We start from the raw sequence: 23509 nt of genomic DNA on the forward strand, positions 1-23509 counted from the left end.
TTGCTCTGCTCTGGTTTGTATATGGATTTGAGGACTAGGAGTAGCTGTGTGTGAGTTGCTTGTGTAATTCAAGCCAATCAAAGTGTTTTAGGCTAAGCAGTGATGGGTTCTGTTTGATGAATTAGTGGCAAATTTTGCTGTTTTATTGTAGCACTGGTTTAGTTTATTCTGAATGAAAGCTTGAACATTAAGCAGTAAACAGGAACCATAAAATAAAGTAGGGAGGAGGAGCATAGAGTCCCATCTGGATGAATCAGTTAATTATTTCGATCTACAGAGTGCCCCTATTTTTGTTGAATTTTCTTGATAGCCTGCTGCACATGTAAATCAAATTTCAATTTATTGTCAAGTGCCATGCCCAGCGGCTTGATATCGGGATGACTTCCATATGAGATGCTATCAGGTATGGTTATTGAGAAATTTTGTTTGAGTTTGTTTTGTTTTTTTTGGATTAAGTAGAAGATGTGAGATAATGAACCATCTTTCAAATGATGAAAATTTCTCTTGGGTGAGGTATTATAGAGTTGCTATGTTACTAGCAGAACAGACTAATGTGCGAGTTGCCAGCATATTTTGTAGGTTGTTGGTAAATATGTGTTGAAAAGCAGTGGCCTCAGTATGGAATCTTGGGGAATACCTGTTTTGAAGGGTATGAAGGGTGATTAAGAATTAATCTATTTAACCGACTGGAGTCTATTAGAAAGGTAGCTTGAGAACCAGTTGGTGGACGTGTTTGACATGCCAAGTGAAGAGGGTTGTTTTAAAAGAAGGCTATGGAAAACAGTATTGTAGGCCTTGGATAGATCCAGAAATATGGCAGAAATCAGCTGGCCTTTGTCTCTGGCTAGGTTAATAATGTTGGTAAAATTTAAAAGAGCTGTTGTACTGCTATGCACCGGTCTGAAATCATATTGTGTGGGGATAAGGAGTTAGTTAGTTTGTAAATGAGTCATTAATTGATTATTAATGTATTTTCCAAGGATTTTTGAAAGAAGGAGAAAATGGCAATAGGTCTGAAGTTGGATTTATCATTGGAGTTACGTCCCTTGTGAAGTGGGATGATGTGAGATTTTTTCCATAAGGTTGGGCCATGTGGCTCCTGAACAGATCTATTTATGAGAATGTATACAGAAAAGGAAATTGAGCTGGCTGCTATTTTTAAGAAATCATCAGGAATTCCATCTGGTGTACTCAGTTTAATTTTTTGAGGTATTTTTTGATTGTTATGATAAATACTGGTTGAAAGGGGAAAGAACGAGTATTAATGGAACTGGAAGTTGAAACTGAGTTGAGAAGTATTTTAGAGATGCTAGAGATAAATTATTGAAAGCATATGCTGTTTCTTCCAGGAAGCAGTGGTCATTGGGGTTTGGCTATCCATTTGATCCAGAATGTAGTAGTTTAGATATGGTGGCCTAGAATTGTCTAGAATTTTTGTAAGATCTATTTTGCAAACTGGAGTAATAAAGCTTCTTGTCAAGTTTATCTGGCATTTGGTTTTATTTTGTAAGTATTTATATCACTGAAGATTGTTTTATATTTTATTATTGAGCCATGACTTCCAGGCTTTATCTCTATTCCACATTAATTCCCTTGTAGTAGGAGTAAGCTAAAAAACAGGGTTGTTTTCCATTCTTTTAACCCTATGGGACAACAGCATCATTTTTAGTGGTAGGATTTTTAGGATGTTCCAGTTCTGAGATTGTAGTGAGATATTAAACAGTTGTGGGTCTAAGTTGTTCATGCTGTGAGAGGAGTTATACATGTGCTCCCTGGGAGGAGTATGGCATTATTCTCTTGCAGCATATATGGGGAAGTGGTCACTAAGCGTGCTACCTAAGGTGCCGTGGGAGCTTATATGTTAGGGTGACTTGCTAATAACCAGTCCAGGGTGGTAGTTTTACCATTTTTCAGGTTGCCTAGAAGTAGTTCAGTATTGAGGAAGGAAGGTATGGGATAAAGGAAGGTGACAGGTTTATGCCACTGGGGTACATTATTGCTACTTCTCCTGTTTTTTTGTTTAATCTATCCGCTCTAAGGATGTTACAAGCTGGGGTGAGTACTTCAGTGTCATTGATATTCAGTTTTAGTCAAGATTCTGTTATTGCTAATATGCCAGGGGAGTGATATTTTATCCATGCATTTAGTTCTGGAATTTTTGTTTACAATGCTTCTGATAATCAAATGGAACAGACTGAGTTTCTTGTTGCTGTTTCATATTTTGTCACGAGAGAAGTTTAGGTTTTTGGGCAGGGTTGACTCATTATTTGTGGAGTAACTTGTTGCCTGTGAGGATCCAGGGTTGGGGTGAATGTCACCTACTAGCAGTAAATTCAGTACTACACTATATGAATGTGTTGTTTCGGTTTTTGTGGTGATAGTATCTTTGAACCTTTTTTGGAGGTATGGAGTATTTTAGGTTTATTAAAGTTAGTGCAGTAATTTTTATACAAGTGGAGACCTATATTGAAAAGGATGGATGATGAAGTTACACTGCAATCATGTGTCTTTTGGTAGAAGATGGAATATTCAGAGAGTTGTGTTTGGTAAGATGAAGAGTAGTTTAATAATGTGAGTACGAAAGTGGTTAGAGCGAGACATAGTATCATGGTGAGGAGTGGGGAGTTTTAGGGTATGCGATGTTTTAAAGGAGAGCATCTTTAGATGGTAAAGAGTAGAGGGCAGGTATTATCAGTTACAGTAATAAGGAGACATAAGATGATGATTTTTTTGGTTAAGTTTTGGTGGAGGAAGTTGTTGTGGATTGGTAGTTTAGTTGTATAGGTAGGTGAAAGTACTGTCAATTATACTAATTTGGAGATTGTTTTTGGTCAGTTAGTATTTGGTGGGAAGAAGCTGTTGTGGATTGGTAAGTATAACTTGGATTAGTAGTATGTTTGCGAGGGTGGGATTAAGGAGAGAAATAAACTTAGAGGAGCTGGAGAAGGGTAGGATATGGGTGTAGGGGAGCAGAGTGAGACTGAGCATAGCAAGGGAGAACAGAACGGGTTTCAACTGGCAATATTGTAGTTTGGCCAAAATACAATCTGAGATTTCCTAACTTCAGAAAATCATTTTTATTCAGTTTAACTTTTATTAGTGGTATTTGTATTCCCCTACAAAATTATAGAATATCTTCATTATTGTTAGAGGAAATTTCTTTTTATGCAGCAAGGAACAATAGGTAACCAAAAATGCTGCAGCAAGGAACAATAGGTAACCAAAAATGCTCTTGGGCTCCTCCCTTACCCATAATGCACAAACTCCTAACACACACACACATTTATATATATATATAAATATATATATATATATATATATATATATATATATATATATATATATATATATATATATTCCACAGAGGAAACTATACCTAGAGCTCAACATAAAGGACAGTAGTGTTCTTATAGCAACTCGTTCTTTCAGAAATCCATTGTGAACAAGGTCAGGGGGTTGGTGGGTGGGAAACTGAGGAAGAATGAAAATGGACAACACAGATGGACCATTATGGTATGTACATAACTTCTTAATCTGATGTTGTCAATTTTTATTCTATGATCAACTTTTGGAACACAGTCCCCATCTACCTAAATTTCTTGGTAGATTCTAAGGAAGAATATTCCTGAGCACAGCTGAGCCAAAGGCTGCTCTTCCCCTCAACACCAGATCCAGTTTGTAATGAGTGATAAAGGTATGAATATTAGCCCATGTTGCAGCTGCACATATGTTGTCCATGGAATCCCTAGATAGAAAGACTGAAGAAGTTGCCATGGACCTAGTTGAATGAGCTCTTAAAGCTTTTGGTAATGTTAGACCCAACTTGTTGTAGATGAGTGATATGCAATTCGTTAGCCATCTGGCTAAGGTTATCTTTGCAACTGGTTTTCCCGATTTAGCCTCTGCAAAAGGACGCAAATAATTGATTTTTCTTTTTAATTTCTTTTGTTCTGTGTAAATAAAAATGCAATTGTCTGCGAACATCTAATAGATGTAACATGTATTCCCCTTTACTCTCAAATTTAGGAAAGAAAACTGGCAAATTAATGGACTGATTGATGCTGGATTCTGACACCACCTTAGGAAGGAAGGAAGCATTGGTACATAATATGACTGTATCCTTATGGAAGATCAAGTAAGGAGGTTTAGAGGACAATGCTTGAAGTTCTGAAATTCTTCTAGCAGAGGAAATGCTCAGTAGAAAAACAGTTTTCCAGGACAAGAACTTTAGATCACATTTACCTGCTGGTTTAAGGCCTGCAGTACCAAGTTCAGATCCCATGGAGGAGTAGGATCTTTGTACGGGGGTCTTAGTAGGAGTGTGCCTCTAAAATATGCTTTATAAAGTTTAGAAAAGGCCACAGAAGGATTCTCAAATCCAACAAGAAAATTAGAGATGCAGCTAACTGAACTTTAATTGTGGAGAAGCTAGCTCCATCATTAAAAATTGTTGTCAAATATTCAAGTATGCTATGCATAGGAGCTGAGAAGGGGTCAATGAGCTTTTGTTGTTCGCAGTAAACAAACCTTTTCCAAAAACTTGTGTAAGGTCTTTTTGTAGCAGGTTTATGGGAAGATGAAAGAATACGATGGACAGGGGAAGAGAGCATAGGTTATGTGGCTATTAATGGAATTAGAGAAACCACGCTCTTAGATTCAGGTCTGAGATTTCCAAATGAATCATGCCTGTCAGTTGAGACAGGTCTGGAACTGGATCCAGAATCCAAGGTTGGTAAGGAAGATAAGGCCATAGAAAGGGGAACCAAATCTGTCAAGGTCAGAAAGGAGTAATGAGGATGACCCTGCTCTTCAACCTGGCAACTTTATGCAGAACTTTTGGGATTAGGGGAATTGGCAGATAAGCATAAAGACTGGGGGGGGGATAATCGTAGAGTAGAGCATCCCTCGGTGATTCTCCCAAAGAGGGGATTAGGACAAAGTAGCTGCTGCATTTGTTGTTTAGGGGAGAAGCAAAAAGGTCACACCAAGGCTGTCCCCGCTGACGGAAAATCATTTCTGTGACTTCCATGTTGAGAAACCACTCGTGAAGAAGAAGAATGGACTTGCTCAATTTGTCTGCTATCACACTGGATTTCCCTGGACTGTGCATTGCTATGAGAAAGCAGTTGGATGAGATCGCCCACAACCATACTCTGAGTACTTCTTGACACAAGGGGTAAGATCTGGGTCCTCCTTGTTTGCTGATTTACCAAACTACTGAAATATTGTTTGTATCTCAATTGCGATACAAACTACTGAAATACTGTCCATTTGTATTGCAACTGTCCCTAAAGGGAGTGTGTCCTGAAAGGCCTGCAATGCTATGAGCACTGCCCTCATCTCTAGAACACTGATATGCAAATTGGCCTCTTCAGGGAACCAAGTGCCTTGCACTGTTTTCCCCAGGAAGTGCTCCCTACCCTCCAAATCTGGGAGATAGTAGTCATTATGGCCTTGGGCTTGAAGTATTCTCATATGAAATCTGGCTAGATCTGGCTAGAGGAACAAAGGTTATGGCAGCTGACACTGATCGCAAGGCGCTGAAATCTTGGTACTGTGAATTATTTCATATCCTATAATCTGACAGTCTGCACTCTTGAAAGCAGAAGAGAAGGTGTCACTGATATTGTGCTGAAAACTGCTCCTATGAACTCCAAGGTTTGAGTTGGTTGCAACTGAGATTTCTCATAATTTACAGTTATTCCTAGATAAGAACAAATCTGAGGAACCTGATCGGGGTGGTAAAGAGCCAGTCATCTAGATATAGATATAGAAACACTCTGAATCCCTGCAGTTTCAGGTGAGCTGCTAATACTGCCATGCATTTGGTGAACACCCTGAGAGCTGTGGTGAGACCAAAGGGCAGGGGTCTGAACTGAAAGTGACTGGCTCCCAGCTGAAAGTGTAAATACCTACTGGATTGTCTATCTTTATATGACAGCACGCATCCTGAAGGTCTATCGAGCACATCCATTCGTCCCTGCCCAACAAGGGTAGAATGGACTTTACTGTGACCATCTGAAACTTTCTATGTCAAATGACTTGTTTAGAATGCTGAGATCCAAAATGGGTCTTCAGTCCCCTGTTTTCTTTGGCACTAAAATGAATATTGAGTAAGTTCCTGATTTTATTTGGTCTGGTGAAACCTCTCGGATGACTGTTTTTTTTTTCTAGCAGCTTTTGTGTTTCTATTTCTGCTTCTTTCCTCTGACATGTGCCCTGGAAAGGACCCTGGGACTTTCTGAACCACATCTTCCGACCACCCTGTTGATTCCTAGAAAAGGATCTTTGGGAGTTCGAAAAATGAACTCCCACTGCAGAGAGAGGCTTTCCGTCCTTTTCACACCTGAGTGTTTCCTTCACTTTTGGGCCAAACAATGAACTGCCATCAAAAGGAGCTTTGATGAACAGCAACTTGAAAGGATCCACAAATTCACACAAGCACATGCAGGCAAGCCTCTTTCTTAATGGATAGGCCTGAACCTGCTGTCCTTGAGTCACCTTCAGCTGCATGCGGGATAAGCCTCATGGATGAATCTGAAATGGATTGGGTGGTAGCCACTGAGAGGCCACAGATCACTGAGCCTCAGCAGTAATGGTCCCTGAAATGGATTCTGAAAGTTCCTTGATCAAGTCCCTGTGTAGCCTAGTAAAATGTGCCAAATAGTTCAATGACTTAAGAGCAAAGGTTAGTGATGCATAAACACACTTCCCAAATCTGTCCATCACCCCAGACTCCCTTGTTAGGGGGATGAACAGATAAACTTTGCTCAGCAAGTTCCTTTTTGGTGGCCACCGTCATAACCATGGCATCCACTGGAACCTCCTTATTCCAGAATTCCTTCCTGACAGGTGGATCCAGAATCCGATCTGCTCTCTTAGGGATTTTCTAAACTGTGTCAGGTTCCTTCCACTCCTACCTTCAGACCAAAGCAATGAGCTCACTGGCAGGCAGAGTAATCCAGGAGGTATAACGGGCCAGTTCTGAAGGCTTCCAGAAATACTGACTCCTCCAATGAAGGGTTGCTGGAGGACCAATTACCTCTCTGTTTAAGGATCTCAAAAATGTCTCCAAATGAGATGTCTTCCAGAGGTGATCATGTGGACCCTTCTCCCTCATAAAAATCAGTTTCCTCAGTGACTGACTCTTGCAGACACTCCAAGTGCCTCATCTTGCACTTCCTCTTCCAAGGAACTTCCTCAGTGGGACGCTCCAGTGAAGTGTCTGAAGAGACTGTAAGACCCAGCTGGTTGGTCTGGGGGTTTTCAGCTGGCTGTCCCTGTAGCATACAATGATATGGTTATAAGCGCAGAGACACCTGGAACTAGATTGGAGATCCAAGGGGGTTGAATCTGTCCATCCTGTCGGAGCAGAGAATACTCTCTTCACTACCTCGAATGTAGACCAGTCCAGAGAGAAGGAAGACATCTGCTCTGAAAAGGCAAGCTTCTGGACTGCTGCCTCCCTCTGCCCTAAGAGCAATTTACATGAGGAGGAAGTTGGAACTGAGCTATCCAATGCTGAAGCTCAGAGGAGCAGAGACGGCTCCAAAAAACTCGGAGTCAACTCCAATGCCCTGGACTCGAAAAGGCAGCTTTGGCTCCAAGAGTCATCCAAATCTGAAGAAGTTGGAGTCGGTGCACTCAGAGTAGATTTTGTATCCGAAGATAATAGTATCTTCCAATCCGATCCAGATGGAACCAGGAGGTTTGGCTCCAAGGGCTCTGAAATAACTGGAATCAGAAAAGGAGTGGGCAATGGAGGTGTCACAGATGGACGGATTCCGTGACCTGTGGGGGTAGGAACCAGGAGAACGCCCAACTGTATCTGCGCCGAGAGGAATTTCCTCATCATTCTGTCCACATCTTCCTCGGTTAGACTTCTAGAAGAGCGAACTGAAGCAAGAGATTATGACCTGGAACGAGGTCACTGGTCTCTCACGAAAGGGAAAAGGAACACTTGAAAGCACAGTATCCAAGTTAGGAGAATATTTTCTCTTCGGCAACGTCTTTGGATCAAAAAGAAATTGGATCCAAAGATTTTCTCATTGGATCTGAAGGGGACTGTATCTCAGCGACTTTCAGATCCGATCTGGATTTGTTCCTTGGCACCTCCGATGAGGGAGTCAAAGAAGTGGACAGTCTTGGAGACGTAGAGAGAGTCTTTTAGTCTTAGACTTGGGGGATTGAGCTCCAGCAACAGCTTCTCTGAATGAAGAAGGGAGCAATCCTTTTAAGTTGAGTTTATTTCTCCTGTGTGCGTTAAGGGCCTAAACAATAAACACAAAGTGCAGGCATCAGAAAGAGGTAATTATGCCCACACTTCTGACATTTTTTGAAGCCAGAAGGTCCCTTATCAGACATGACAACCGACAGAAGTGAAAAAGAAAGAAACAGGGAAAGATTTTTTTCAACTTAACAAAGAAAGAAAGGGGAACAAATTATACCAACAATGGTATGAAGGAGATTATAAAGGAAAGAAAAAAGGTTACTAACGGTGGTAAAGGAGAATACACAGATTGTATAGGGTAAGAGAATAAAACATATTTTTGAGTCAAAGCTGAGAAAATAAGAGATAATCATTTATCTTAATAAACACTCGAGAGCTAAGGCTAACCACATCTTTCACAAAAAGCGGCAAACACGATCTTGGGTATGTTAGGAGTTGGTGCATTATGGGTAAGGGAGGAGCTCAAGGGCTTTTTAGTTACTATGACCTTTTGAAATGGCCGAGTCGTATCCGAGGATTGGATCCAAACCCAACAGTTGAGGATAGAATGAAAACTGACAACATCAGATTATATGTTACAGCTGCATAACAACGGAAACTAGACAGTGTGGGGAGGGACCAATGTAGTATTAATGGGAGACATATTATATTTAAAACGGGCATTATTAAACTAGGGCCAGAGTTGAGGGGTTAGTGCTGACTATGTCCAAAGTTATGTGTGCATACCTGTAGTGGTCAGTACAGCAATAAGCCAAACGCCTATAAAATTATTTGGGAAGATATAAGAATAGCTGTAGCAGTTATTTTAAAAACAATAACATACAGGGCTGTTAATGCAGGCTGAACATTTTTCGAATCCTAAATGCAGGTATCCTTTGTTCTTTCAGCTTACTTAGACAGACTGCCCTCACAGTTGAAGACAATGTACATTAGGAGGAAGAGGTGTGGTTGCTTGATAGCTGGGGGCTGACGCAGATTTCCAAAGGCATCTCCATCAGATACAAAAAAGTCTTAATTCCCCTTTACTCACATCTTTTCAAACCAGTTGCTGAATATAATGCATCTTTTGGAATGAAGCAGTTTTGGTAAGAAAAGAAGCAGGGGTGCAGGAAGCTGCACATACACATACATCTGTGATCAACAAGTTAAATATTACTACTTTCTGGTTGTCAGATGGGTACAAAGGTGGTAGCTGTCATTTAGGGATGGTCTGAAGAGGCTAGTTCTGTGATGTATGACAGCAGCAACTTGAAATATATGACCAAGGCTATTTATTCATTCACTTTCATCCTGATCTAACATCAGAGGGATACACAATAGGCGATTCTCTTTTTTTTTTCTTTTGTCAGGGTGACAGGCACTATTCTAAGAAATGATTTATGTATCTTTGTAATCACAGTCAGTTTATTGGGAGCTACTTTTTCTCAACTTTGATAATTTAGCCTTCGGCAAAACTTTTCTTGAAAGAAAAAATAAGACTGAATTTCTTTAGTTAGTCATGATTTTTATCCATGCCATAATTGTAACAAAAGGCTGAGGGAAAACTCTAAAATCTACTTCACAACATTTAGAATCCCATGGCTTCTGAGGCCCAAGAAGTCTTGGCCATTTAGGGAGTGATGAAAGGATGCAGGAAGAAAATGAAGATTAAGAATGAATTTCTTTCTTTACTAACAATTTTTGTTCAGACCATCTTTGTCTAAAAATGTTTAAAAAAAGCTCTAAAATGCAACTCAGAGCATCAGGAACCCAGTGGCTTGGAGGAGAGTATGTGTGTGTGTGTGTGTGTGGGGGGCTCTGGCTTAATTTGATTTTCTCCTAATTATGCTGTAATTGTGGACAGTGTAAAATATATTGAAACAATGCAGGAAAATCTGAAGACTACAACAAAGTATGAGAAAACAGTACAAAAAGTAATATAAATGGTGTGGCAAGGACATGATGAGGAAAAAGTAGGGGGCACATTGTGTGGACAATGGACAGCATGGGGCCCATGGTGTCCTTTCCCAAGGGTTTCTTTTCACCAAAAGCCAGAGTCAAAATATTCAGTACTTCAAGGGCCTGCCTTGTTTAAGGACAGCACACCACATTTCAAATAGGGTCTATATTCTCAATAAAACATTTCGTTAAGCTGCAACATCTGGATAAGAAGCAAAACATGCAATATGCTTTGTTTAGTCAGATTTCTGATATATAGCAATCCTTTTGACTGTATCTTTATTTGCTACCAAGTATCATATACCTGGTTGCATAATAGTGATAACCATGTCCTTGCAGACACTCCTCAAGCTATTTAACTTACGTTTAGCTACTAGCTTTGTCCCTGATAAATGGTGCATTGCAGTGATGATGCTCCTTGAAAAGGGTGGTCTTACAACTGACCTGGGTAGTTAAAGTCCAATCAGCCATACAAGCCTTATCTGCAGAACTATGGGGTGTATCATAACTAACATCATAAATTGTGACATTAAGATCTTGTTTGACTTGACTCCTAACAGTTTGGCTTTGTGAAGGGTACATCCTGCCTAGTTAAACTGGTAAACAGAGGCTGTAGATAGTGACCATGGCGGTGTATCTTGACCAGGTGAACATCTTCAACACCATTCCACATGCTGGTATCATACAAAAGCTAATTACAACTGACCCATATGTGGTAAGATGAATGACAAACTGACTGAAAAACAGAGCCCACACAGTGTGAGTTGAATATACCTAATCAATAAGTATGAAAGTGACCAGTGGTGTCTCTCAGGGCTCAATGTTGGTACATCTTGTTTTTAGTGTTTACTTTTCAGATCTCCGGTTAGAAAGCCAAGATTTCTGGCTCAAGTTTACAGATGACTGCAAATTGGAGATTGTTGTTAAGTCAACAAATGATGCCCAAACTTCCCTGAATGAACTCTCATAAGTAAACCCTTGGTGTACTAAAAATGAACACAAATTAAATGCTAAAAAGTGTAGTGTTAAGTTTGGTAGACAACCCCTCCCTTCATCATACTGTATAGCAACACACCACTAAAAAATGAACATTTTGTCAGGGACCTAGAAAATTGGGCTGATACTCCCTCTCCTTTGACCATCATGTGACAGCAGTTGCCATGAAATCCTTTTATTTAGCCCACCGAATTGCCAAGGGAATATCATCAAAGTCTAAAGGGGTAATTACTACCTTGCACTTAGCATTGAGCAGGCTAGTTATCAAGTCTTTGGGATATATCTCACTAAACATTACTAACAATTAAAGACCCCAAAGCCTCCTAAACAAATACAACCATAGGCTTTAAGTCCCTGAGCTATCAAGACAGACATGAAACTCTCTCCCTTTATTCAGTGTCTTTATTTATAATCTATTTGACATTTGTTGACTGGGTTAGTCCGTCAGAGCTTGTGCCCTTTTTCAGCCAAGGCCTGAGGAGAAAATCTCCAAAATGAAAAAAATGTATACATAAATTATACAAAAATTAGATTTAGAGGACAAGTAATACAAGACAAAACTTGTGGTACAGAAGTAAAAAAAAAAAAAAAAAAAAAAAAAAAAACCAGCCAGGTTTACAAAAAAGAAGTTATGGACTCACCATAACGTTCCATGGGAGTTGTTCATCTCGCCTTCATTCTTACTGATAGGTTTGGAGCCGATCCCCGGCTCCGACGGCCTACTGCAAAAGTTCGAGGTCTTCAACCAGCTTGAGGCCTACTCCCTATCCCATGATGCACCGCTGCTTCCCTCAGATATTGTTTGCTGCCAATAAACTACATGCCACTCTTGATATACCAATAACAGTGGAAAACTAGATAAAGGTCAACACAACCATGAACTAGGTGAATACTCAGTCCCCAAGAAGCCTGGATGGGGGTTGGAGGGTGGGATGTGAATGAAGGTGAGATGAACAACTCACATGGAACAATATGGTGAGTACACAACTTCTTTATGTGAAGTTGTTCTATCTCACCTGTCATTTTTACTGATGGGTTAGCGTCCCAAGCATCATCTTTCTTGGGTGGCTCACTGGAGTATATTCTTCAGGACAGTGGAACGAAAGGAAGCCCTGTCCCTGGATGCCATATCTACTTTGTAGTGAGTGATGAAGGTATGAGGCCTTGACCAAGTAGCTACTGCACAAATTGTATCTATTGGTAATCTGGCAGTAAAAGCCAACGAGGTGGAGCAGCCCTAGTAAGAGTGGCCCTTTATCTTTTGATGTAATGGTCTATTTACTGAGCTGCAAGTAAAAGAAATACAGTCTGATTACCATTTTGATAAGGTGGTTTTCACCAGAGGTGTACCTTTTTTTGAATCTGTGAAAGCAACAAAGAGCTGTTCTGTTTTCCTGAAATCACTAGTCCTGTCTAAGTAATGTCAAAGCTGTCTATGAACATCAAGTTTGTGCAGCATAAACTCCATGTTATTGCCATATTTAGGGAAGAAGACAGGTAACTTTATAGACTGACTGAGATTTGTCTCTGAACAAACTTTTAGTAAAAATGAGGGATTTGTCCAAAGAGAAACTCTATCATTATGAAATATCATATATGGAGGTTTAATGGACAAGGCCTATAACTCCGAAACCCTTCAAGCAGAAGTAATGGCTACTAGAAATATGGTTTTCCATACTTCAAGTCACATGAAGAGGCTGGTTCAAAAGGTGGTAGGATGATTCGAAAGAGAACAAAATTTAAATACCATGGGGTAATCGGAGATTTAATGAGTGGTCTCAAATGTAATGTGCCTTTGAGAAATGCTTTGGAAAGTCTATGTGACATAATATTAGACCCTTCAATACCAAGGTGAAAGTCAGATATTGCAGCTAGTTGGACTCGAATGGTTGCGGCAGCTGCCCCCTCATAAAAAAAGTTCAGTTAAAAATTCCAGAACAGAAGATATAGGAGCTAAATAGGGATCAATGTGATTTTCCAATGCCTATATTGAGAATCTTTTCCATTTGCTAAGATTCAACTTCCCAGTGGACGATTTGTGGGAGGATATCAGTATATGCTGAGCTGCAGCCGAAATATTTTGAAACCTGGCTATATTTGGAATTCAGCTTGAGGGACTGAAGAGATGGATGAAGAGCCCCCAATGAATGAATCAGGAGGTCTGGAACTGGGTCCAAGATCTAAGGTTCTTCCAATAGATGAGGCTGTAGGAATGGAAACCAAATCTGATGAGGCCAGTAAGGGGCTATGAGAATTATGGTCCTTCCCAGAACACTGGCTTTCCGTAAGACTTTGGGTATCAGAGGAAAGGAAGGAAATGCATAAAGGAGACCCGGGGGCCAATCGTGTATGAGCGCATCCCTTGGGGCATCCCCCGGGTGGGGAATTAGGGCAAAGTAGCTGCTGCATTTCGTGTTTGTGGGGGTGGCAAAGAGATCACAGCAAGGCTGACCCCATTTGTGGAATATCTTTTCCGCTACTTCTCTCTTCAGGGACCACTCGTGAGGCAATAGAATTGCCCTGCTCAGTTTGTCTGCTATCACGTTGGACCTCCCCGAGATATGCGTTGCTATCAGAAAGCAATGGGTGGAAGTTGCCCACTGCCACACTCTCAGGGCCTCTTGACATATGGGTAGAATTGGTCCCTCCTTGTTTGTTGATGTACCAGACTACGGACATGTCTGTCTGGATTGCAATTGTCCCTAGAGGGAGAGAGTCTTGAAGGGACTGCAATGCTAGAAGTACCCCCCTCTCATTTCTAGGACATTGATATGCAAATTGGTCTCGTGTTGTGTCCATGTTCCTTGGACTGTCCTTCCCTAATAATGACCCCCCACCATATCAGAGAAGCATCTGTAGTCACTGTGGCAATTGGGGTTGGTGACACAAAGGGTTGGCCTACTGTTACCGAATGTGATGTTAGCCACCACTGTAGGTCCTTTTTGCAGGTCTCTGTGATTATAATCTGATGAGACATTGGTAGATTTTGAAAAGACCACTGTGTGAAGAGGAGCATTCAACCTTTTGGAATTGCAATGATTGCTGCCACCATTGTACCCAATATTTTGAGAACCAGACATGCCGGGGCTTTTCTTCTTAAAATAAGTGTTAGAACTTGCTGATGAAGAGCATAGACCCCTTCTGGTGGAAGTTTTAAGGACATTGTGGTGGTGTCTAAGTCTGCTCCTATAAACATGGTATGTTGTGATGGCAATAAGGCAGACTTTTCTAAATTTATAGTAATCCCCAGCTGACAGCAAAGATTCATGGTCCTGTCCCTCACGTGTATGAGTTGTTGCCTGATGGTGATGGTTAGGAATCAGTCATCTTGATATGGAAACTCCTGGAATCCTAGGCGTCTCAAGTGAGCCGTGACTACTACCATACATTTGGTGATTTCTCCGGGGGCTGTAGTGAGACCAAACAGCAGATCTCAAAATTGGTAATGACTGGCTCCCAGCCAAAAGCGCAAGTGATCTCTGGATGGCATGGCCATTTTTATATGGTAGTACGCATCCTGGAGATCAATTGACCACATCGAATTGTCTTTCCCTAAAAATGGAGTATCGACTGTAGCGTGACCATCCAGAACTTTGTCTTTTTTACAGATTTGTTCAGTCTGCTGAGATCCAAAATAGGTCTCCAGTCCCCTGTCTCCTTTGGAACTAAAAAGAACCTTGAGTAAGTTCCGGATCCTATCTGATCTGTGGGGACTGGTTGGATGACTCTTTTTTCTAGCAGCCTTTGGATTTCTATGATAGCTTGTTCCCTGTGACTGGGTGGAACGTCCGAGATTTTGTTTACGGGGGGGGGGGGGGGTAAGAAAGGGAATAGAGTAACCTCTGGAAATTATGCTGTGTACCCAGCTGTCTTTTGAAATTTTTAGCCAGGCATCTGGGTACAAAGAAAAACATCCCCCGACTGCCTCCAGAGGTGGGCAAGCAGGGTTCCTCTCAGGAGCACTGGTAGGGCTTACCACAGAAATTATCTCTGTCACCCTGGTTCGGCAGACCCCCTCTGCCACGTGGATGGCGTCTTCCATTATTGCCTCCTCCTCTGCCTCTGGAGGGGGGTCTACCATGAGTATCCTGAAAGGCTCCTGGAGTTTTATGGAACCACATCTTTCCTCCTTTGGAATAAGGTCTGGTAGGTGTGGAAAAACAGACTCCGACAGAAGACAAAGTCTTTCCGTCTTGTTCACTCCTGGTAAGTGTTTCTTTCAGTTTGGGCCCAAAAAAGGACAAGCCAGTAAAAGGACTCAAAGGGCTCTGCAAATGGACATAGGCACATCCAGGAATGTTTCCTAAGAGCAATACCTGAAGCCACTACTCTACTCGCTTCATCAGCTGTGTACGAGACCAGAAGCATGGATGAGTTTACTATGGAATTAAGGGTAGAGAGGTGGGAGGATACTTTATTTGAGACCCCTACAGCTACTGAACCCTGGAGAGTATCTTCTAGCTCTTTAAGGAGATCTCTTTGTAACACAGTGAAGTGAGTAAGATAATTCAGTGACCTAATGGCAAATGTCACTGAAGTAAACATGCGCTTCCCATATCTGTCCATGACCCTAGAATCTTTATTCGGGGGATGGACCGATGTCGAAGTTTCGGATAACAGTTTCTTGGTGGCCGCCGCCACCACCATGGCATCAACAGGGACTCCTTTAGTAAGAAAAGCCTTGTCCTGTGGAGAAGTAACAAATTTGTTGGGCCTCCTAGGGACAGGTTCCACTGTATCTGGAGACTCCCACACCTTTCAACAAACTAGGGCCATAGGTTCATCGAAAGGTGGAGTCACCCAAGGGGCGGAGGGCTGAAACCCGAAAGCCTTCGGGTAGACTGATTCATCATCAGTAGGGTTGAAGGGCTGCCAGCCACCCCCTCTGTTTAAGGATCTCCAAGATATCTGCAAAAGAGATATCTTCAGAGGGTGACCATGGGGACCCTTCTGACTCATCTAAATCAGTGTCTGAAGTGATGGATTCCTGAGGGGAGTCCAGATGCTTCCTCTTGCATAACCTCTTCCTAGGTACCTCCTCAGTGGGGGCTTCTGGAGAGGTCTCGGAAGAGCAGGGATCACCCAGTGGGACTTCCTGGGGCTCTGGGTCTCTACACTTCTGTGGAAGCTGTGACGCAGAAGTAGACGCCGGTGCTTTAGGGGAGGACGTTGCCGGGCCTGATGAAGTGGCTGTCTGCGGGGACAATACTCTCCTTATGGCATCAAAGGCATCACGGTCCCGATGCAAAGAAACCCCTGGATCCAAAGACTCAGTGGGTTCACTCTGCACCAAAACAGTGGGCTCCGAGCCAGAGGCAGGCACTGAACTCACCTGTGCTAAACCCCAGAGAGGTAAAGTCGGACCTGAAATGCCGGTTCCAGTATCCTCCCTGGACCCAACCGGTGAGTGTTGGCTCCTAGACTCCTCGGTTGGCACCGAAGTAGTCCGAGACGTGTGTGGAGAAAGCAGCATGGATGTCAAAATACTTCAGGATTTTCTTGCCAAAAAAAAGGGAGGCTACTCTCCTGAAAAAACATATACAAGTCCTGGGGCGGGAAAGGAGGCTGCAGCTACTGCAGCAGTGATTTAATTGAACATTTACTGCTATGGTAAGTGCAACTTAACATAGAAGAACTACATTCATCATAAATCACTGCTGCAGTAGCCTTGGCTATATGGGTAGACTGCCAGAGCTTATCCAGCCTGGAAAGAAAAATAATTAGATTACAGGACCCATTGGAGAATGGTCCTAGCAAAGCCTGTTCTGGACATGGAAAAGGAATCCATTTTGCAATGTTCTGAAAAAGTATGTACAGAATACCACATAGCTATCACTAAGAACTTCTACAGTCCACTCCTGTCCAACAAGACAAGGCTCTAATAGAATGTGCCTAGAGCCTGCCTGGAATTGTTTTATCATGGTGAGAATTTAGAAAAAGAAAAAGAAAGGGAAACCATCTGGAAACTGCTTTAACATGGGGTTGACCTTTCTGTCCCATCACAGGAAATAAGCAGTTGTACAGCTTTCCTAAAGGACTTAGTTCAATTAAGATAATACCCGAGTTGCCTGTGCATGTCCAGAGTATGGAGAATCCCTTCACCCTTGTTTAGAGGTTCAGGAAGGAATATAGGGAGAATGATGGCTTGATTCCAAATAAACTCTGAAATTACCATTGGCATGAATGAGGGATTCGTTAGTAAAATAACTCTAGCAGTATAGAATACCACATAGGGTTCATCCACCATGAAAACCTGCAACTTAGATACTCTCTTGCAGATGTCAGAGCAATAAGCAAAGCGGCCTTCCAAATCATGAACCCAAAAGCATCCAGATGAGCTGGTTCAAAAGGAAACAGATTTAACTTTACCAGAACAAAGTTAAGATCCCATCAAAGTGTCACCTGTATTCTAGCTGGTCTTAAATGCAAAACCCCTTTCAACAACAGCTTGATGAAAGTCTGTGAAGAAAGAGGGGGATCCATGAGCAGACATGCTGAAATGGCTGACAAATGCACCTTGCTAAAAGAAAAGACAGGTAACTCATGAAAATATGGTAACACAAATGGTACATAACCCCTGATTGGGCTCTGGTTATTAGAGTGGTACCAACTAGAAAATCTCTTCCACACACTAACACAAGATTTCCTAGTAGCAGGATTTATTGGCTCCTTCAGTACCTGCTGCACAAGAACAAGATGCTTAAAAGGTGTTAAAATTAAATCATTCAAGGTAGTTAGCTGTAGCTGTTTCAGCCTGGGATGTATCAAACTCTGCTGGTCTTGTGTGATTAGATGCAATCTGTGAGGAAGCTTCTGTTAATTGCCCCTGGCCAGTTCCATGAAAAGGGACAAGTGGATACTGGACGTTTTGATCGAAAGACTACAAAAAGTATGTGTGGGTAAGAATTCCTCAAGAAGTATTACAATTAACACTGGAGTACCCCAGGGATGTTTGGTGAGTCCACTACTGTTTACCATACTAATTCACGACTGTATAGCCAGATTTAATAAAAATCACATCATCAAGTTTGCAGATGAAACCACAGTTGTGGGCCTCATCAGTAATAAAGATGAAGGAGCACACACCAAAGAAGTGAATCTACTGATTGACTGGTGTGCTAGGTACAACCTTAATCTCAGCATCACCAAAAGCAAGGAAGTCATAATATACTACAGGAGAAACCATCCAGCTCACTCTCCACTCATGATTAATGGAGAGAGGGTGGAAATAGTAAGTAGCAAAACATTTCTGGGAGTCCGTAGTGCGGAGAACTTGTCCTGGTCACTAAACACAAGTCACACAGTCAAGAAAGCCCACCAATATCTACATTTTCTGCGGAGGTTAAGGAAAGCTAATCTACCACCCTCCATTCTTATCACCTCTTACAGAGCTGCCATAGAAAGCATCCTAACAACCAACTTCACGGTGTGGTATGGGGGCTGTTCAGTTGCAGATCAAAAAGCCCTACAGAAAATGGTGAAGGTTGCTGAGAGAATAACAGGCTCCAACTTCCCAGTGATGCATGGTTTATATATGACACGTTGCTACAACAGGGCCACAAAAATAGCCAATTATCCTGCACACCCTGCCTATGGTCTGTTTACAAGCTTGTCATCTGGCAGACGATACCACAGTGTGCGCTGTAAAACAACCAGGTTCAGGAACAGTTTCTTCCCACAAGCAATAAGGTTCTTGAACTCTGGAAGCAATCTCAGGAATGTTACTCATTGACAAGGTCTTGTGTCAGTCAAACCATTATGGTGCAATAGAAATTACAAGATGCTCTCTCATAGTTATCTGTTTGCAATGTCAATCAAGTGCAATATTTATGTGCTAGCTATCCTAACATATCAGAAAATAAGTATGCAATAAATAGATGTGCAATAATCAATCACTCAGCTGCTAAAAACTGTAAGCATAGTAATTTATCGTACTATGTAGTACAACAGTCTGACTTAAGGCTATGTATGTTGCATATGCTTTTTGTAACTTGCATGTGTGTAATTGTCATCTGAGTACTAAGCCCAATGCATGCAATTTCATTTAGGTTACCTTGTGGAGTCTAAATGAGAATAATGTTCACTTTGACTTTGAAATTGTTTGCCTACCTTCTAGTAGAAGGACCAAAAAAGAAAAAGAAAATAAAAGTTATGTACTCACCATAACTATACATCTGTTTTTTTTAAACAAGAATCATCTTTATTAAACCATCACTAACGACATAAGCAATCATACATTTATGTAAATGAAAACAAATCACACTGACACATTCCTAGTTGCAAGTATTTTATATCACAGTTGGGCAGGTGGCCTAATGGTTAAGGTGTTTGCCTTACAAACCCAAGGTGTAGGGTTTGAGTCTCATAAGGGATAATTGGCTAGGCTTAAAATGGTTCGCAAGGGCAGTTAGCCTAGTACTAACCTATGAACAAACCATATTGAAACACTCTCAGCTGCTAACATTATACATCACTTATAATCTACCCAATCATTTTCAGTCAAACATTACATAGCTCATTTAAGTTCTGCCTTCTTTTCAACCTCATTCCTTCCCTGTATGCATTGTTCCCACAATTCCCATTTTTTCCTGTGTAGTTTGCTTCTACCTTTTTCTAAAGATCTCAAGTTGTTTTGTGTTGTCTGTTTTCAACCAATGGGTCTCAGATCTGGCAATGGTCATTTCTAAAGACTTGGATCAGTAGCTCAAACACCTCCCCTTACCCATAAATCCACCTCAACAACAGCATTACATCAAATCGAGTGTGCCTTCCTTTCCCTCAACGATGTGAATACAAACAGCTGAAAGGAAAAAGAAGAAGAAAATAGATGGAACTCATTAATCAGCCAAGCAATATATTTAGTCCTCAGGCTGAACTAGCAGCCTAAGAGATTAGAAAGAACTGTTACACAGGAAGGGGGATAGAGGGAGGGAAGTTGAGAAAGGATGAAAACAGAAAACACAGATGCATAGTTATGGTGAGTGCATAACTTTTCTGTCTGATGCTGTCTTTTTCTTCCACTCCTTAACTGATGTGGCAGTCCTCAGCTAGAGGAAAGCCAGGGTGGTCCTCAAGAAAGGATATTCTGGAGCACAGCAGAGCCAAACACCTGCTCTGCTCCTGGATAAGATGTTCAATTTATAGTGAGCAACAAAGGTATGTGAGTTAAACCAAGTAGCAGCTCCACAAATCTCATCTATAGAAACCCTAGACCAAAACGCAGAAGATGTGGCCATTGATCTGGTAGAATGAGCCTTAGGAGGTCTGGGAAGTGTCAATCCATTGTTGTTGTATCCATCAGAAATACAACCAGTAATCCACAGACATGTTTCTCTAGTTTGGCTTTGGAAAAGTAAATAAATGATTGGATTTTCTGAAATCCTTTGTTCTGTGGATGTAGAATAAAAGTTGCCTATGCACATCTAGAAGATGAAGCATGTATTCTTTATTAGAAATATTTGGAAAAACTGAAAGGTTGATCGATTGGAACATAACTGTTTCTCATGCCACTTTAGGTACAAAAAAGGATTCATGCAGAGACAGACCCTGTCCTTATGAAAAATTAGACATGGTGGTTTAGATGAGAGGGGCCTGGAGTTATGATACTCATCTGGTTGAGATGATTGCAACCAGGAAAATGGTTTTCCATGATAAAAATTTTAAACCTACCTTGGCCGCTGGTTCGAAGGGAAGTTGAGTCAAGGTTTGTAGAAGAATATTCAGATCCTATGGTAGAGTAGGATCTTTAATGGGGGGTTGAAGTAAGAAGGTACATTTAAGAAAGGCTTTACCCAATCTAGATAAGATGACACCAAAGAAGACAGGTTATGTCCTATATGAATATTTGAGGTAGATGCAAGTTGAATCTTTACAACTGAATAACTAGGACCATTGTTAAAATGGAAGCAAGGAAATCCAGAATGGCTGGAATGGGTACTGAGAAAGAATCTGTCTCTCTACCGCCAAAAGGGAAAATCATTTCCATTTGCTCTTATACACCTCTGTGGTAGAATCTTTCTGAGAAGATACAAGGATGTGTCAAACTGGGGAAGAAAACCTGGACTGTCCAGCAATCACTGGAAGTGGAGAAACCATGCAGTTAGTTTGAAGGTCTGAATGTCTGGATGATTCATTCCAGATGGGTGACAGAGAAGATCCTGAGTCAGAGCCAACACTCAAGGGGGGAGTACAAAATGAAGCCGCAGAAAGGGAAACCATATTTGTCGACACTAGAAAGAAGCAATGAAGATTATTTTGTATTTCTGGAATGATGTTATCTGAAGATATTTTGGGATAAGTGGAACAGGAGGAAAAGTGTATAGGAGTCCCCGGGGCCAATCATGGATGACAGTCTCTTGCTCGCTCCCCTTCTTAGGATCAAGTCGAAGTACCTGATACACTTGGAGGTGAGTGGGGAGGCAAAGAGATTACAGCATGGTTGACCTTATTGATGGAAAATTGCTTCCGCCACCACAGGATTGAGAGACCACTCATGAGACAGACTTGCTCAATTTGTCTGATAGGATGTTGAACTTCCCTGGAATGTGGATTGTCAGAAGAAAGCAGCCGGAAGAGATCACCCACTACCAAACTCTCATCACTTCTCGACATAGAAAGCAGGACTTGGTTCTCGCCTGTTTGCTGATGTACCAGGCAACTGACATACTGTCTGTCAGGTGAGTAATCATCCCCACAGGAAGAATAACTTGAAAGGCCTGCAATGCTAAGAGGACTGCTCTCATTTCCAGGATATTGATGTGAAGATTGGACTCCTGAAAAAGGTACAGCCATGTTCTCTTGCGGCAATCCATCAAGAAACATGCTCTTTGCAAACTTTCATAATACGTATTGGAGCAGAGAAAGGATGATGTCTGATAGACCATTGCACTGACAGTGTCCACTGAAGTACTCTCAAGTAATACCTTGCTCTTGGTATTAGAGTTATGGAAACCACCATGGAGCCTAGAAATTGCAAAATCAACCTTGCTGGTGGGGAAGAATGAGATAATACCTGGGATGCTTGGTCCCTTAATGTATTTATCCTTACCTGGGAGACTTGCAATTTATGTGACCATGTTGAGTCAAGCACCAATGAATTCCAGGACTTGAGTGGGGGGAGAGCTGAGATTCAGCATAGTTCACTGTAATACCCAGTTGGAGACACTGTTGGAACAAGACGTCCCTGGCTTGAATCAAAAGAAGGGAGTAAAGAGGAGTCAGATATCGAAATATGGAGACACCCAGAACCCCTGAAGTCTCAAGTGACTCATGATCACTTCCATGCACTTGGTGAACATGCTGAGGTTGTAGTGAGACCAAAGGGGAAAGCTCTGAACTGATGATGACTGGCTTCCAGCTAGAAGCGAAGGAATCTCCTGGACTGCCTGTCTATTTTTATGTGACAGTATGCATCCTGGAGATCCACTGAACACATCCAATCATCCTTGCACAGAAGTGGCAGAATAGACTGAACTGTGACCATTTCGAACTTGGAGTGTTTGACATATTGGTTTAAATTGCTGAGATACATGATGGGTCTCACAACCTTGGTTTTATTAGGCACTAAAAAAAAAACCCTGAATAAGTTATATATTCTTGTTGATCCTGGAGATTTTTTTTCCAGCAGTTTTTGAATTTTTATCACTGCTGCTTTTCCCTGACTGGGTAGAACATATGGGAATTTTGTAGAATGATTCAGGGTCTGTAGGAAAAAGGGTATGCAATATCCCCTGGAGATGATCCTCTGCACCCAAGTGTCTTTGGTGATGGATGTCCAGGTTTGTAGATACAGGGATAAGTGACCCCCGACTGTCTCAAGAGTGCAGCAGTTGGGCAACCCTTCAGGGGTGCTGAAAGGGTTCCTCAGAAAAGGGACCTCTGAAACCCTGATTTTGTGTGTTTCCTTTGCCACATAGGTGTCATCTGTTATTAAAGTTCTCCCTATGCCATGAGGGGATCTGTCCCCACAGGAGTCCTGGAAAGAGCCTTGTGACTTCCAGAAACATATTTTCCTGCCACCTCTCTGATTCCGAGAAAAGGTTCTTTGAGGCATAGAAAAATGGATCCCTACAGCAGATAAGGTCTTCCCATTTTGTTCACTCTTAGATAGGGTTTCTTGAACTTTGGGACCAAATAAGGTAGATCCATTAAGGGAATATTGATGAAGGATGACTTGAAAGGCTCTGCAAAGTTACACAAGCTAATCCAGGTGTGCTATCTTGCAACTATTCCTGAACCCACAGCTCCTGAAGCACCTTTCTAAGCTATGTGAAATAATCCTCATAGAAGCATTCAATAGGGACTGTAGGGTGGCGAGTTGCATAGAAAGAGTCTTGCTATCCTCCA

The 23509-nt window shown here is 41.6% G+C and overlaps 1 protein-coding gene across 1 annotated transcript in view; it reads right to left on the bottom strand.

Moving 5' to 3' along the window:
* Nucleotides 1-23509, bottom strand: part of CAPS2 (calcyphosine 2) — a 2181571-nt gene that overhangs the window by 1517762 nt on the left and 640300 nt on the right. The window lies entirely within an intron of this gene.

The sequence above is a fragment of the Protopterus annectens genome, chromosome 11.part0 (genome assembly GCF_019279795.1).
Source record: "Protopterus annectens isolate FY-2018-M chromosome 11.part0, PAN1.0, whole genome shotgun sequence".
Lineage (NCBI taxonomy): Eukaryota > Metazoa > Chordata > Ceratodontiformes > Protopteridae > Protopterus > Protopterus annectens.